Source organism: Nelusetta ayraudi, unplaced genomic scaffold, assembly GCF_046127955.1.
Source record: "Nelusetta ayraudi isolate G7.1 ecotype Tasmania unplaced genomic scaffold, CSIRO-AGI_Nayr_v1 ptg000011l, whole genome shotgun sequence".
Classification (NCBI taxonomy): Eukaryota; Metazoa; Chordata; class Actinopteri; order Tetraodontiformes; family Monacanthidae; genus Nelusetta; species Nelusetta ayraudi.
The window spans coordinates 26,099,789-26,116,929 of NW_027466061.1; positions in this window are offsets into that span (position 1 = coordinate 26,099,789).

Genomic DNA, 17,141 nt, shown 5'->3' on the forward strand with positions numbered 1-17,141 from the left:
GGCTCAGGTTAGGGTTAGGGTTTCGGGGTTCCTCAAGTACTAGAAGTCCCAAATTTGGCGTGGGTGCTTCTTGGGGAATCCTGATGAAAAAGCATTTGGCCCCATGTCTCTAGGACAAAGTTGAAATTTCACCCCATAGACTTGCATTGAATTAGGGTTGGGATAAGGCTGAAGCTAGGGTTAGGGTTAGGGTTAGTGTTAGGGTTTCTGGGTTCCTCAAGTACTAGAAGTCCCAAATTTGGCGTGGGCGCTTCTTGGGGGCTCCTGATTAAAAAGCAAGTGGCCCCATGTCTCTAGGACAAAGTTGAAATTTCACCCCATAGACTTGCATTGAATTAGGGTTGGGATAAGGCTGAAGCTAGGGTTAGGGTTAGTGTTAGGGTTTCGCTGTTCCTCAAGTACTGGAAGTCCCAAATTTGGCGTGGGCGCTTCTTGGGGGCTCCTGATGAAAAAGCAAGTGGCCCCATGTCTCTAGGACAAAGTTGAAATTTCACCCCATAGACTTGCATTGAATTAGGGTTGGGATAAGGCTGAAGCTAGGGTTAGGGTTAGGGTTAGTGTTAGGGTTTCGGGCTTCCTCAAGTACTAGAAGTCCCAAATTTGGCGTCGGTGCTTCTTGGGGGCTCCTGATGAAAAAGCAAGTGGCCCCAAGTCTCTAGGACAAATTTGAAATTTCTCCCCATTGACTTGCATTGAATTAGGGTAGGGATAAGGCTGAAGCTAGGGTTAGGGTTAGGGTTAGGGTTAGTGTTAGGGTTTCGGGGTTCCTCAAGTACTAGAAGTCCCAAATTTGGCGTGGGTGCTTCTTGGGGGCTCCTGATGTAAAAGCAAGTGGCCCCATGTCTCTAGGACAAAGTTGAAATTTCACCCCATTGACTTGCATTGAATTAGGGTTGGGATAAGGCTGAAGCTAGGGTTAGGGTTAGTGTTAGGGTTTTGGGCTTCTTCAAGTACTAGAAGTCCCAAATTTGGCATGGGCGCTTCTTGGGGAGTCCTGATCAAAAAGCAAGTGGCCCCATGTCTCTAGGACAAAGTTGAAATTTCACCCCATAGACTTGCATTGAATTAGGGTTGGGATAAGGCTGAAGCTAGGGTTAGGGTTAGGGTTAGTGTTAGGGTTTCGGGGTTCCTCAAGTACTAGAAGTCCCAAATTTGGCGTGGGCGCTTCTTGGGGGCTCCTGATGAAAAACCAAGTGGCCCCATGTCTCTAGGACAAAGTTGAAATTTCATCCCATAGACTTGCATTGAATTAGGTTTGGGATAAGGCTGAAGCTAGGGTTAGGGTTAGGGTTAGGGTTTTGGGCTTCTTCAAGTACTAGAAGTCCCAAATTTGGCGTGGGCGCTTCTTGGGGAATCCGGATGAAAAAGCAAGTGGCCCCATGTCTCTAGGATAAAGTTGAAATTTCACCCCATAGACTTGCATTGAATTAGGGTTGGGATAAGGCTGAAGCTAGGGTTAGGGTTAGGGTTAGTGTTAGGGTTTTGGGGTTCCTCAAGTACTAGAAGTCCCAAATTTGGCGTGGGTGCTTCTTGGGGAATCCTGATGAAAAAGCAAGTGGCCCCATGTTTCTAGGACAAAGTTGAAATTTCACCCCATAGACTTGCATTGAATTAGGGTTGGGATAAGGCTGAAGCTAGGGTTAGGGTTAGGGTTAGTGTTAGGGTTTCGGGCTTCCTCAAGTACTAGAAGTCCCAAATTTGGCGTCGGTGCTTCTTGGGGGCTCCTGATGAAAAAGCAAGTGGCCCCATGTCTCTAGGACAAATTTGAAATTTCTCCCCATTGACTTGCATTGAATTAGGGTAGGGATAAGGCTGAAGCTAGGGTTAGGGTTAGGGTTAGGGTTAGTGTTAGGGTTTCGGGGTTCCTCAAGTACTAGAAGTCCCAAATTTGGCGTGGGTGCTTCTTGGGGGCTCCTGATGTAAAAGCAAGTGGCCCCATGTCTCTAGGACAAAGTTGAAATTTCACCCCATTGACTTGCATTGAATTAGGGTTGGGATAAGGCTGAAGCTAGGGTTAGGGTTAGTGTTAGGGTTTTGGGCTTCTTCAAGTACTAGAAGTCCCAAATTTGGCATGGGCGCTTCTTGGGGAGTCCTGATCAAAAAGCAAGTGGCCCCATGTCTCTAGGACAAAGTTGAAATTTCACCCCTTAGACTTGCATTGAATTAGGGTTGGGATAAGGCTGAGGCTCAGGTTAGGGTTAGGGTTTCGGGGTTCCTCAAGTACTAGAAGTCCCAAATTTGGCGTGGGTGCTTCTTGGGGAATCCTGATGAAAAAGCATTTGGCCCCATGTCTCTAGGACAAAGTTGAAATTTCACCCCATAGACTTGCATTGAATTAGGGTTGGGATAAGGCTGAAGCTAGGGTTAGGGTTAGGGTTAGTGTTAGGGTTTCTGGGTTCCTCAAGTACTAGAAGTCCCAAATTTGGCGTGGGCGCTTCTTGGGGGCTCCTGATTAAAAAGCAAGTGGCCCCATGTCTCTAGGACAAAGTTGAAATTTCACCCCATAGACTTGCATTGAATTAGGGTTGGGATAAGGCTGAAGCTAGGGTTAGGGTTAGTGTTAGGGTTTCGCTGTTCCTCAAGTACTGGAAGTCCCAAATTTGGCGTGGGCGCTTCTTGGGGGCTCCTGATGAAAAAGCAAGTGGCCCCATGTCTCTAGGACAAAGTTGAAATTTCACCCCATAGACTTGCATTGAATTAGGGTTGGGATAAGGCTGAAGCTAGGGTTAGGGTTAGGGTTAGTGTTAGGGTTTCGGGCTTCCTCAAGTACTAGAAGTCCCAAATTTGGCGTCGGTGCTTCTTGGGGGCTCCTGATGAAAAAGCAAGTGGCCCCAAGTCTCTAGGACAAATTTGAAATTTCTCCCCATTGACTTGCATTGAATTAGGGTAGGGATAAGGCTGAAGCTAGGGTTAGGGTTAGGGTTAGGGTTAGTGTTAGGGTTTCGGGGTTCCTCAAGTACTAGAAGTCCCAAATTTGGCGTGGGTGCTTCTTGGGGGCTCCTGATGTAAAAGCAAGTGGCCCCATGTCTCTAGGACAAAGTTGAAATTTCACCCCATTGACTTGCATTGAATTAGGGTTGGGATAAGGCTGAAGCTAGGGTTAGGGTTAGTGTTAGGGTTTTGGGCTTCTTCAAGTACTAGAAGTCCCAAATTTGGCATGGGCGCTTCTTGGGGAGTCCTGATCAAAAAGCAAGTGGCCCCATGTCTCTAGGACAAAGTTGAAATTTCACCCCATAGACTTGCATTGAATTAGGGTTGGGATAAGGCTGAAGCTAGGGTTAGGGTTAGGGTTAGTGTTAGGGTTTCGGGGTTCCTCAAGTACTAGAAGTCCCAAATTTGGCGTGGGCGCTTCTTGGGGGCTCCTGATGAAAAACCAAGTGGCCCCATGTCTCTAGGACAAAGTTGAAATTTCATCCCATAGACTTGCATTGAATTAGGTTTGGGATAAGGCTGAAGCTAGGGTTAGGGTTAGGGTTAGGGTTTTGGGCTTCTTCAAGTACTAGAAGTCCCAAATTTGGCGTGGGCGCTTCTTGGGGAATCCGGATGAAAAAGCAAGTGGCCCCATGTCTCTAGGATAAAGTTGAAATTTCACCCCATAGACTTGCATTGAATTAGGGTTGGGATAAGGCTGAAGCTAGGGTTAGGGTTAGGGTTAGTGTTAGGGTTTTGGGGTTCCTCAAGTACTAGAAGTCCCAAATTTGGCGTGGGTGCTTCTTGGGGAATCCTGATGAAAAAGCAAGTGGCCCCATGTTTCTAGGACAAAGTTGAAATTTCACCCCATAGACTTGCATTGAATTAGGGTTGGGATAAGGCTGAAGCTAGGGTTAGGGTTAGGGTTAGTGTTAGGGTTTCGGGGTTCCTCAAGTACTAGAAGTCCCAAATTTGGCGTGGGCGCTTCTTGGGGGCTCCTGATGAAAAACCAAGTGGCCCCATGTCTCTAGGACAAAGTTGAAATTTCATCCCATAGACTTGCATTGAATTAGGTTTGGGATAAGGCTGAAGCTAGGGTTAGGGTTAGGGTTAGGGTTTTGGGCTTCTTCAAGTACTAGAAGTCCCAAATTTGGCGTGGGCGCTTCTTGGGGAATCCGGATGAAAAAGCAAGTGGCCCCATGTCTCTAGGATAAAGTTGAAATTTCACCCCATAGACTTGCATTGAATTAGGGTTGGGATAAGGCTGAAGCTAGGGTTAGGGTTAGGGTTAGTGTTAGGGTTTTGGGGTTCCTCAAGTACTAGAAGTCCCAAATTTGGCGTGGGTGCTTCTTGGGGAATCCTGATGAAAAAGCAAGTGGCCCCATGTTTCTAGGACAAAGTTGAAATTTCACCCCATAGACTTGCATTGAATTAGGGTTGGGATAAGGCTGAAGCTAGGGTTAGGGTTAGGGTTAGGGTTAGTGTTAGGGTTTCGCTGTTCCTCAAGTACTGGAAGTCCCAAATTTGGCGTGGGCGCTTCTTGGGGGCTCCTGATGAAAAAGCAAGTGGCCCCATGTCTCTAGGACAAAGTTGAAATTTCACCCCATAGACTTGCATTGAATTAGGGTTGGGATAAGGCTGAAGCTAGGGTTAGGGTTAGGGTTAGTGTTAGGGTTTCGGGCTTCCTCAAGTACTAGAAGTCCCAAATTTGGCGTCGGTGCTTCTTGGGGGCTCCTGATGAAAAAGCAAGTGGCCCAATGTCTCTAGGACAAATTTGAAATTTCTCCCCATTGACTTGCATTGAATTAGGGTAGGGATAAGGCTGAAGCTAGGGTTAGGGTTAGGGTTAGGGTTAGTGTTAGGGTTTCGGGGTTCCTCAAGTACTAGAAGTCCCAAATTTGGCGTGGGTGCTTCTTGGGGGCTCCTGATGTAAAAGCAAGTGGCCCCATGTCTCTAGGACAAAGTTGAAATTTCACCCCATTGACTTGCATTGAATTAGGGTTGGGATAAGGCTGAAGCTAGGGTTAGGGTTAGTGTTAGGGTTTTGGGCTTCTTCAAGTACTAGAAGTCCCAAATTTGGCATGGGCGCTTCTTGGGGAGTCCTGATCAAAAAGCAAGTGGCCCCATGTCTCTAGGACAAAGTTGAAATTTCACCCCTTAGACTTGCATTGAATTAGGGTTGGGATAAGGCTGAGGCTCAGGTTAGGGTTAGGGTTTCGGGGTTCCTCAAGTACTAGAAGTCCCAAATTTGGCGTGGGTGCTTCTTGGGGAATCCTGATGAAAAAGCATTTGGCCCCATGTCTCTAGGACAAAGTTGAAATTTCACCCCATAGACTTGCATTGAATTAGGGTTGGGATAAGGCTGAAGCTAGGGTTAGGGTTAGGGTTAGTGTTAGGGTTTCTGGGTTCCTCAAGTACTAGAAGTCCCAAATTTGGCGTGGGCGCTTCTTGGGGGCTCCTGATTAAAAAGCAAGTGGCCCCATGTCTCTAGGACAAAGTTGAAATTTCACCCCATAGACTTGCATTGAATTAGGGTTGGGATAAGGCTGAAGCTAGGGTTAGGGTTAGGGTTAGTGTCAGGGTTTCGGGGTTCCTCAAGTACTAGAAGTCCCAAATTTGGCGTGGGCGCTTCTTGGGGAATCCTGATGAAAAAGCAAGTGGCCCCATGTCTCTAGGACAAAGTTGAAATTTCACCCCATAGACTTGCATTGAATTAGGGTTGGGATAAGGCTGAAGCTAGGGTTAGGGTTAGGGTTAGTGTTAGGGTTTTGGGCTTCTTCAAGTACTAGAAGTCCCAAATTTGGCATGGGCGCTTCTTGGGGAGTCCTGATGAAAAAGCAAGTGGCCCCATGTCTCTAGGACAAAGTTGAAATTTCACCCCTTAGACTTGCATTGAATTAGGGTTGGGATAAGGCTGAGGCTCAGGTTAGGGTTAGGGTTTCGGGGTTCCTCAAGTACTAGAAGTCCCAAATTTGGCGTGGGTGCTTCTTGGGGGCTCCTGATGAAAAAGCAAGTGGCCCCATGTCTCTAGGACAAAGTTGAAATTTAACCCCATTGACTTGTATTGAATTAGGGTTGGGATAAGGCTGAAGCTAGGGTTAGGGTTAGGGTTAGTGTTAGGGTTTCTGGGTTCCTCAAGTACTAGAAGTCCCAAATTTGGCGTGGGCGCTTCTTGGGGGCTCCTGATTAAAAAGCAAGTGGCCCCATGTCTCTAGGACAAAGTTGAAATTTCACCCCATAGACTTGCATTGAATTAGGGTTGGGATAAGGCTGAAGCTAGGGTTAGGGTTAGGGTTTCGGGGTTCCTCAAGTACTAGAAGTCCCAAATTTGGCGTGGGCGCTTCTTGGGGGCTCCTGATGAAAAAGCAAGTGGCCCCATGTCTCTAGGACAAAGTTGAAATTTCACCCCATAGACTTGCATTGAATTAGGGTTGGGATAAGGCTGAAGCTAGGGTTAGGGTTAGTGTTAGGGTTTTGGGGTTCCTCAAGTACTAGAAGTCCCAAATTTGGCGTGGGTGCTTCTTGGGGAATCCTGATGAAAAAGCAAGTGGCCCCATGTTTCTAGGACAAAGTTGAAATTTCACCCCATTGACTTGCATTGAATTAGGGTTGGGATAAGGCTGAAGCTAGGGTTAGGGTTAGGGTTAGGGTTAGTGTTAGGTTTTCGCTGTTCCTCAAGTACTGGAAGTCCCAAATTTGGCGTGGGCGCTTCTTGGGGGCTCCTGATGAAAAAGCAAGTGGCCCCATGTCTCTAGGACAAAGTTGAAATTTCACCCCATAGACTTGCATTGAATTAGGGTTGGGATAAGGCTGAAGCTAGGGTTAGGGTTAGGGTTAGTGTTAGGGTTTCGGGGTTCCTCAAGTACTAGAAGTCCCAAATTTGGCGTCGGTGCTTCTTGGGGGCTCCTGATGAAAAAGCAAGTGGCCCCATGTCTCTAGGACAAATTTGAAATTTCTCCCCATTGACTTGCATTGAATTAGGGTAGGGATAAGGCTGAAGCTAGGGTTAGGGTTAGGGTTAGGGTTAGTGTTAGGGTTTCGGGGTTCCTCAAGTACTAGAAGTCCCAAATTTGGTGTGGGTGCTTCTTGGGGGCTCCTGATGTAAAAGCAAGTGGCCCCATGTCTCTAGGACAAAGTTGAAATTTCACCCCATTGACTTGCATTGAATTAGGGTTGGGATAAGGCTGAAGCTAGGGTTAGGGTTAGTGTTAGGGTTTTGGGCTTCTTCAAGTACTAGAAGTCCCAAATTTGGCATGGGCGCTTCTTGGGGAGTCCTGATCAAAAAGCAAGTGGCCCCATGTCTCTAGGACAAAGTTGAAATTTCACCCCTTAGACTTGCATTGAATTAGGGTTGGGATAAGGCTGAGGCTCAGGTTAGGGTTAGGGTTTCGGGGTTCCTCAAGTACTAGAAGTCCCAAATTTGGCGTGGGTGCTTCTTGGGGGCTCCTGATGAAAAAGCAAGTGGCCCCATGTCTCTAGGACAAAGTTGAAATTTAACCCCATTGACTTGTATTGAATTAGGGTTGGGATAAGGCTGAAGCTAGGGTTAGGGTTAGGGTTAGTGTTAGGGTTTCTGGGTTCCTCAAGTACTAGAAGTCCCAAATTTGGCGTGGGCGCTTCTTGGGGGCTCCTGATTAAAAAGCAAGTGGCCCCATGTCTCTAGGACAAAGTTGAAATTTCACCCCATAGACTTGCATTGAATTAGGGTTGGGATAAGACTGAAGCTAGGGTTAGGGTTAGGGTTAGTGTCAGGGTTTCGGGGTTCCTCAAGTACTAGAAGTCCCAAATTTGGCGTGGGCGCTTCTTGGGGAATCCTGATGAAAAAGCATTTGGCCCCATGTCTCTAGGACAAAGTTGAAATTTCACCCCATAGACTTGCATTGAATTAGGGTTGGGATAAGGCTGAAGCTAGGGTTAGGGTTAGGGTTAGTGTTAGGGTTTCTGGGTTCCTCAAGTACTAGAAGTCCCAAATTTGGTGTGGGCGCTTCTTGGGGAATCCTGATGAAAAAGCAAGTGGCCCCATGTCTCTAGGACAAAGTTGAAATTTCACCCCATAGACTTGCATTGAATTAGGGTTGGGATAAGGCTGAAGCTAGGGTTAGGGTTAGGGTTAGTGTTAGGGTTTCGCTGTTCCTCAAGTACTAGAAGTCCCAAATCTGGCGTGGGCGCTTCTTGGGGGCTCCTGATGAAAAAGCAAGTGGCCCCATGTCTCTAGGACAAAGTTGAAATTTCACCCCATAGACTTGCATTGAATTAGGGTTGGGATAAGGCTGAAGCTAGGGTTAGGGTTAGTGTTAGGGTTTCTGTGTTCCTCAAGTACTAGAAGTCCCAAATTTGGCGTGGGCGCTTCTTGGGGGCTCCTGATTAAAAAGCAAGTGGCCCAATGTCTCTAGGACAAAGTTGAAATTTCACCCCATAGACTTGCATTGAATTAGGGTTGGGATAAGGCTGAAGCTAGGGTTAGGGTTAGGGTTAGTGTTAGGGTTTTGGGCTTCTTCAAGTACTAGAAGTCCCAAATTTGGCGCGGGTGCTTCTTGGGGGCTCCTGATGAAAAAGCAAGTGGCCCCATGTCTCTAGGACAAAGTTGAAATTTCACCCCATTGACTTGCATTGAATTAGGATTGGGATAAGGCTGAAGCTAGGGTTAGGGTTAGGGTTAGGGTTAGTGTTAGGGTTTCGCTGTTCCTCAAGTACTAGAAGTCCCAAATTTGGCGTGGGCGCTTCTTGGGGGCTCCTGATGAAAAAGCAAGTGGCCCCATGTCTCTAGGACAAAGTTGAAATTTCACCCCATTGACTTGCATTGAATTAGGGTTGGGATAAGGCTGAAGCTAGGGTTAGGGTTAGGGTTAGGGTTAGTGTTAGGTTTTCGCTGTTCCTCAAGTACTGGAAGTCCCAAATTTGGCGTGGGCGCTTCTTGGGGGCTCCTGATGAAAAAGCAAGTGGCCCCATGTCTCTAGGACAAAGTTGAAATTTCACCCCATAGACTTGCATTGAATTAGGGTTGGGATAAGGCTGAAGCTAGGGTTAGGGTTAGGGTTAGTGTTAGGGTTTCGGGGTTCCTCAAGTACTAGAAGTCCCAAATTTGGCGTCGGTGCTTCTTGGGGGCTCCTGATGAAAAAGCAAGTGGCCCCATGTCTCTAGGACAAATTTGAAATTTCTCCCCATTGACTTGCATTGAATTAGGGTAGGGATAAGGCTGAAGCTAGGGTTAGGGTTAGGGTTAGGGTTAGTGTTAGGGTTTCGGGGTTCCTCAAGTACTAGAAGTCCCAAATTTGGTGTGGGTGCTTCTTGGGGGCTCCTGATGTAAAAGCAAGTGGCCCCATGTCTCTAGGACAAAGTTGAAATTTCACCCCATTGACTTGCATTGAATTAGGGTTGGGATAAGGCTGAAGCTAGGGTTAGGGTTAGTGTTAGGGTTTTGGGCTTCTTCAAGTACTAGAAGTCCCAAATTTGGCATGGGCGCTTCTTGGGGAGTCCTGATCAAAAAGCAAGTGGCCCCATGTCTCTAGGACAAAGTTGAAATTTCACCCCTTAGACTTGCATTGAATTAGGGTTGGGATAAGGCTGAGGCTCAGGTTAGGGTTAGGGTTTCGGGGTTCCTCAAGTACTAGAAGTCCCAAATTTGGCGTGGGTGCTTCTTGGGGGCTCCTGATGAAAAAGCATTTGGCCCCATGTCTCTAGGACAAAGTTGAAATTTAACCCCATTGACTTGTATTGAATTAGGGTTGGGATAAGGCTGAAGCTAGGGTTAGGGTTAGGGTTAGTGTTAGGGTTTCTGGGTTCCTCAAGTACTAGAAGTCCCAAATTTGGCGTGGGCGCTTCTTGGGGGCTCCTGATTAAAAAGCAAGTGGCCCCATGTCTCTAGGACAAAGTTGAAATTTCACCCCATAGACTTGCATTGAATTAGGGTTGGGATAAGACTGAAGCTAGGGTTAGGGTTAGGGTTAGTGTCAGGGTTTCGGGGTTCCTCAAGTACTAGAAGTCCCAAATTTGGCGTGGGCGCTTCTTGGGGAATCCTGATGAAAAAGCATTTGGCCCCATGTCTCTAGGACAAAGTTGAAATTTCACCCCATAGACTTGCATTGAATTAGGGTTGGGATAAGGCTGAAGCTAGGGTTAGGGTTAGGGTTAGTGTTAGGGTTTCTGGGTTCCTCAAGTACTAGAAGTCCCAAATTTGGTGTGGGCGCTTCTTGGGGAATCCTGATGAAAAAGCAAGTGGCCCCATGTCTCTAGGACAAAGTTGAAATTTCACCCCATAGACTTGCATTGAATTAGGGTTGGGATAAGGCTGAAGCTAGGGTTAGGGTTAGGGTTAGTGTTAGGGTTTCGCTGTTCCTCAAGTACTAGAAGTCCCAAATCTGGCGTGGGCGCTTCTTGGGGGCTCCTGATGAAAAAGCAAGTGGCCCCATGTCTCTAGGACAAAGTTGAAATTTCACCCCATAGACTTGCATTGAATTAGGGTTGGGATAAGGCTGAAGCTAGGGTTAGGGTTAGTGTTAGGGTTTCTGTGTTCCTCAAGTACTAGAAGTCCCAAATTTGGCGTGGGCGCTTCTTGGGGGCTCCTGATTAAAAAGCAAGTGGCCCAATGTCTCTAGGACAAAGTTGAAATTTCACCCCATAGACTTGCATTGAATTAGGGTTGGGATAAGGCTGAAGCTAGGGTTAGGGTTAGGGTTAGTGTTAGGGTTTTGGGCTTCTTCAAGTACTAGAAGTCCCAAATTTGGCGCGGGTGCTTCTTGGGGGCTCCTGATGAAAAAGCAAGTGGCCCCATGTCTCTAGGACAAAGTTGAAATTTCACCCCATTGACTTGCATTGAATTAGGGTTGGGATAAGGCTGAAGCTAGGGTTAGGGTTAGGGTTAGTGTTAGGGTTTCGGGGTTCCTCAAGTACTAGAAGTCCCAAATTTGGCGTGGGCGCTTCTTGGTGGCTCCTGATGAAAAAGCAAGTGGCCCCATGTTTCTAGGACAAAGTTGAAATTTCACCCCATTGACTTGCATTGAAATAGGATTGGGATAAGGCTGAAGCTAGGGTTAGGGTTAGGGTTAGGGTTTCGCTGTTCCTCAAGTACTAGAAGTCCCAAATTTGGCGTGGGCGCTTCTTGGGGGCTCCTGATGAAAAAGCAAGTGGCCCCATGTCTCTAGGACAAAGTTGAAATTTCACCCCATTGACTTGCATTGAATTAGGGTTGGGATAAGGCTGAAGCTAGGGTTAGGGTTAGGGTTAGTGTTAGGGTTTCGGGGTTCCTCAAGTACTAGAAGTCCCAAATTTGGTGTGGGTGCTTCTTGGGGGCTCCTGATTAAAAAGCAAGTGGCCCCATGTCTCTAGGACAAATTTGAAATTTCTCCCCATTGACTTGCATTGAATTAGGGTAGGGATAAGGCTGAAGCTAGGGTTAGGGTTAGGGTTAGGGTTAGTGTTAGGGTTTCGGGGTTCCTCAAGTACTAGAAGTCCCAAATTTGGCGTGGGTGCTTCTTGGGGGCTCCTGATGTAAAAGCAAGTGGCCCCATGTCTCTAGGACAAAGTTGAAATTTCACCCCATTGACTTGCATTGAATTAGGGTTGGGATAAGGCTGAAGCTAGGGTTAGGGTTAGGGTTAGTGTTAGGGTTTTGGGCTTCTTCAAGTACTAGAAGTCCCAAATTTGGCATGGGCGCTTCTTGGGGAGTCCTGATGAAAAAGCAAGTGGCCCCATGTCTCTAGGACAAAGTTGAAATTTCACCCCTTAGACTTGCATTGAATTAGGGTTGGGATAAGGCTGAGGCTCAGGTTAGGGTTAGGGTTTCGGGGTTCCTCAAGTACTAGAAGTCCCAAATTTGGCGTGGGTGCTTCTTGGGGGCTCCTGATGAAAAAGCAAGTGGCCCCATGTCTCTAGGACAAAGTTGAAATTTAACCCCATTGACTTGTATTGAATTAGGGTTGGGATAAGGCTGAAGCTAGGGTTAGGGTTAGGGTTAGTGTTAGGGTTTCTGGGTTCCTCAAGTACTAGAAGTCCCAAATTTGGCGTGGGCGCTTCTTGGGGGCTCCTGATTAAAAAGCAAGTGGCCCCATGTCTCTAGGACAAAGTTGAAATTTCACCCCATAGACTTGCATTGAATTAGGGTTGGGATAAGGCTGAAGCTAGGGTTAGGGTTAGGTTTAGTGTCAGGGTTTCGGGGTTCCTCAAGTACTAGAAGTCCCAAATTTGGCGTGGGCGCTTCTTGGGGAATCCTGATGAAAAAGCAAGTGGCCCCATGTCTCTAGGACAAAGTTGAAATTTCACCCCATAGACTTGCATTGAATTAGGGTTGGGATAAGGCTGAAGCTAGGGTTAGGGTTAGGGTTAGTGTTAGGGTTTCGGGGTTCCTCAAGTACTAGAAGTCCCAAATTTGGCGTGGGTGCTTCTTGGGGGCTCCTGTTGAAAAAGCAAGTGGCCCCATGTCTCTAGGACAAAGTTGAAATTTCACCCCATTGACTTGCATCGAATTAGGGTTGGGATAAGGCTGAAGCTAGGGTTAGGGTTAGGGTTAGGGTTTTGGGCTTCTTCAAGTACTAGAAGTCCCAAATTTGGCGTGGGCGCTTCTTGGGGAATCCGGATGAAAAAGCAAGTGGCCCCATGTCTCTAGGATAAAGTTGAAATTTCACCCCATAGACTTGCATTGAATTAGGGTTGGGATAAGGCTGAAGCTAGGGTTAGGGTTAGGGTTTCGGGGTTCCTCAAGTACTAGAAGTCCCAAATTTGGCGTGGGCGCTTCTTGGGGGCTCCTGATGAAAAAGCAAGTGGCCCCATGTCTCTAGGACAAAGTTGAAATTTCACCCCATAGACTTGCATTGAATTAGGGTTGGGATAAGGCTGAAGCTAGGGTTAGGGTTAGGGTTAGTGTTAGGGTTTCGGGGTTCCTCAAGTACTAGAAGTCCCAAATTTGGCGTGGGCGCTTCTTGGGGGCTCCTGATGAAAAACCAAGTGGCCCCATGTCTCTAGGACAAAGTTGAAATTTCATCCCATAGACTTGCATTGAATTAGGGTTGGGATAAGGCTGAAGCTAGGGTTAGGGTTAGGGTTAGGGTTTTGGGCTTCTTCAAGTACTAGAAGTCCCAAATTTGGCGTGGGCGCTTCTTGGGGAATCCGGATGAAAAAGCAAGTGGCCCCATGTCTCTAGGATAAAGTTGAAATTTCACCCCATAGACTTGCATTGAATTAGGGTTGGGATAAGGCTGAAGCTAGGGTTAGGGTTAGGGTTTCGGGGTTCCTCAAGTACTAGAAGTCCCAAATTTGGCATGGGCGCTTCTTGGGGGCTCCTGATGAAAAAGCAAGTGGCCCCATGTCTCTAGGACAAAGTTGAAATTTCACCCCATAGACTTGCATTGAATTAGGGTTGGGAAAAGGCTGAAGCTAGGGTTAGGGTTAGGGTTAGTGTTAGGGTTTTGGGGTTCCTCAAGTACTAGAAGTCCCAAATTTGGCGTGGGTGCTTCTTGGGGGCTCCTGATGAAAAAGCAAGTGGCCCCATGTTTCTAGGACAAAGTTGAAATTTCACCCCATTGACTTGCATTGAATTAGGGTTGGGATAAGGCTGAAGCTAGGGTTAGGGTTAGGGTTAGGGTTAGTGTTAGGGTTTCGCTGTTCCTCAAGTACTGGAAGTCCCAAATTTGGTGTGGGTGCTTCTTGGGGGCTCCTGATGTAAAAGCAAGTGGCCCCATGTCTCTAGGACAAAGTTGAAATTTCACCCCATTGACTTGCATTGAATTAGGGTTGGGATAAGGCTGAAGCTAGGGTTAGGGTTAGGGTTAGTGTTAGGGTTTAGGGGTTCCTCAAGTACTAGAAGTCCCAAATTTGGCGTGGGTGCTTCTTGGGGAATCCTGATGAAAAAGCAAGTGGCCCCATGTTTCTAGGACAAAGTTGAAATTTCACCCCATTGACTTGCATTGAATTAGGGTTGGGATAAGGCTGAAGCTAGGGTTAGGGTTAGGGTTTCGGGGGTTCCTCAAGTACTAGAAGTCCCAAATTTGGCGTGGGCGCTTCTTGGGGGCTCCTGATGAAAAAGCAAGTGGCCCCATGTCTCTAGGACAAAGTTGAAATTTCACCCCATAGACTTGCATTGAATTAGGGTTGGGATAAGGCTGAAGCTAGGGTTAGGGTTAGGGTTAGTGTTAGGGTTTCGGGGTTCCTCAAGTACTAGAAGTCCCAAATTTGGCGTGGGTGCTTCTTGGGGAATCCTGATGAAAAAGCAAGTGGCCCCATGTTTCTAGGACAAAGTTGAAATTTCACCCCATTGACTTGCATTGAATTAGGGTTGGGATAAGGCTGAAGCTAGGGTTAGGGTTAGGGTTAGGGTTAGTGTTAGGGTTTCGCTGTTCCTCAAGTACTAGAAGTCCCAAATCTGGCGTGGGCGCTTCTTGGGGGCTCCTGATGAAAAAGCAAGTGGCCCCATGTCTCTAGGACAAAGTTGAAATTTCACCCCATAGACTTGCATTGAATTAGGGTTGGGATAAGGCTGAAGCTAGGGTTAGGGTTAGGGTTAGTGTTAGGGTTTCGGGGTTCCTCAAGTACTAGAAGTCCCAAATTTGGCGTGGGTGCTTCTTGGGGGCTCCTGATTAAAAAGCAAGTGGCCCCATGTCTCTAGGACAAATTTGAAATTTCTCCCCATTGACTTGCATTGAATTAGGGTAGGGATAAGGCTGAAGCTAGGGTTAGGGTTAGGGTTAGTGTTAGGGTTTTGGGCTTCTTCAAGTACTAGAAGTCCCAAATTTGGCGTGGGTGCTTCTTGGGGGCTCCTGATGTAAAAGCAAGTGGCCCCATGTCTCTAGGACAAAGTTGAAATTTCACCCCATTGACTTGCATTGAATTAGGGTTGGGATAAGGCTGAAGCTAGGGTTAGGGTTAGGGTTAGTGTTAGGGTTTTGGGCTTCTTCAAGTACTAGAAGTCCCAAATTTGGCATGGGCGCTTCTTGGGGAGTCCTGATCAAAAAGCAAGTGGCCCCATGTCTCTAGGACAAAGTTGAAATTTCACCCCTTAGACTTGCATTGAATTAGGGTTGGGATAAGGCTGAGGCTCAGGTTAGGGTTAGGGTTTCGGGGTTCCTCAAGTACTAGAAGTCCCAAATTTGGCGTGGGTGCTTCTTGGGGGCTCCTGATGAAAAAGCAAGTGGCCCCATGTCTCTAGGACAAAGTTGAAATTTAACCCCATTGACTTGTATTGAATTAGGGTTGGGATAAGGCTGAAGCTAGGGTTAGGGTTAGGGTTAGTGTTAGGGTTTCTGGGTTCCTCAAGTACTAGAAGTCCCAAATTTGGCGTGGGCGCTTCTTGGGGGCTCCTGATTAAAAAGCAAGTGGCCCCATGTCTCTAGGACAAAGTTGAAATTTCACCCCATAGACTTGCATTGAATTAGGGTTGGGATAAGACTGAAGCTAGGGTTAGGGTTAGGGTTAGTGTCAGGGTTTCGGGGTTCCTCAAGTACTAGAAGTCCCAAATTTGGCGTGGGCGCTTCTTGGGGAATCCTGATGAAAAAGCATTTGGCCCCATGTCTCTAGGACAAAGTTGAAATTTCACCCCATAGACTTGCATTGAATTAGGGTTGGGATAAGGCTGAAGCTAGGGTTAGGGTTAGGGTTAGTGTTAGGGTTTCTGGGTTCCTCAAGTACTAGAAGTCCCAAATTTGGCGTGGGCGCTTCTTGGGGGCTCCTGATTAAAAAGCAAGTGGCCCCATGTCTCTAGGACAAAGTTGAAATTTCACCCCATAGACTTGCATTGAATTAGGGTTGGGATAAGGCTGAAGCTAGGGTTAGGGTTAGGGTTAGTGTTAGGGTTTTGGGCTTCTTCAAGTACTAGAAGTCCCAAATTTGGCGCGGGTGCTTCTTGGGGGCTCCTGATGAAAAAGCAAGTGGCCCCATGTCTCTAGGACAAAGTTGAAATTTCACCCCATTGACTTGCATTGAATTAGGGTTGGGATAAGGCTGAAGCTAGGGTTAGGGTTAGGGTTAGTGTTAGGGTTTAGGGGTTCCTCAAGTACTAGAAGTCCCAAATTTGGCGTGGGTGCTTCTTGGGGAATCCTGATGAAAAAGCAAGTGGCCCCATGTTTCTAGGACAAAGTTGAAATTTCACCCCATTGACTTGCATTGAATTAGGGTTGGGATAAGGCTGAAGCTAGGGTTAGGGTTAGGGTTAGGGTTAGTGTTAGGGTTTCGCTGTTCCTCAAGTACTAGAAGTCCCAAATTTGGCGTGGGCGCTTCTTGGGGGCTCCTGATGAAAAAGCAAGTGGCCCCATGTCTCTAGGACAAAGTTGAAATTTCACCCCATAGACTTGCATTGAATTAGGGTTGGGATAAGGCTGAAGCTAGGGTTAGGGTTAGGGTTAGTGTTAGGGTTTCGGGGTTCCTCAAGTACTAGAAGTCCCAAATTTGGCGTGGGTGCTTCTTGGGGGCTCCTGATTAAAAAGCAAGTGGCCCCATGTCTCTAGGACAAATTTGAAATTTCTCCCCATTGACTTGCATTGAATTAGGGTAGGGATAAGGCTGAAGCTAGGGTTAGGGTTAGTGTTAGGGTTAGTGTTAGGGTTTCGGGGTTCCTCAAGTACTAGAAGTCCCAAATTTGGCGTGGGTGCTTCTTGGGGGCTCCTGATGTAAAAGCAAGTGGCCCCATGTCTCTAGGACAAAGTTGAAATTTCACCCCATTGACTTGCATTGAATTATGGTTGGGATAAGGCTGAAGCTAGGGTTAGGGTTAGGGTTAGTGTTAGGGTTTTGGGCTTCTTCAAGTACTAGAAGTCCCAAATTTGGCATGGGCGCTTCTTGGGGAGTCCTGATGAAAAAGCAAGTTGCCCCATGTCTCTAGGACAAAGTTGAAATTTCACCCCTTAGACTTGCATTGAATTAGGGTTGGGATAAGGCTGAGGCTCAGGTTAGGGTTAGGGTTTCGGGGTTCCTCAAGTACTAGAAGTCCCAAATTTGGCGTGGGTGCTTCTTGGGGGCTCCTGATGAAAAAGCAAGTGGCCCCATGTCTCTAGGACAAAGTTGAAATTTAACCCCATTGACTTGTATTGAATTAGGGTTGGGATAAGGCTGAAGCTAGGGTTAGGGTTAGGGTTAGTGTTAGGGTTTCTGGGTTCCTCAAGTACTAGAAGTCCCAAATTTGGCGTGGGCGCTTCTTGGGGGCTCCTGATTAAAAAGCAAGTGGCCCCATGTCTCTAGGACAAAGTTGAAATTTCACCCCATACACTTGCATTGAATTAGGGTTGGGATAAGGCTGAAGCTAGGGTTAG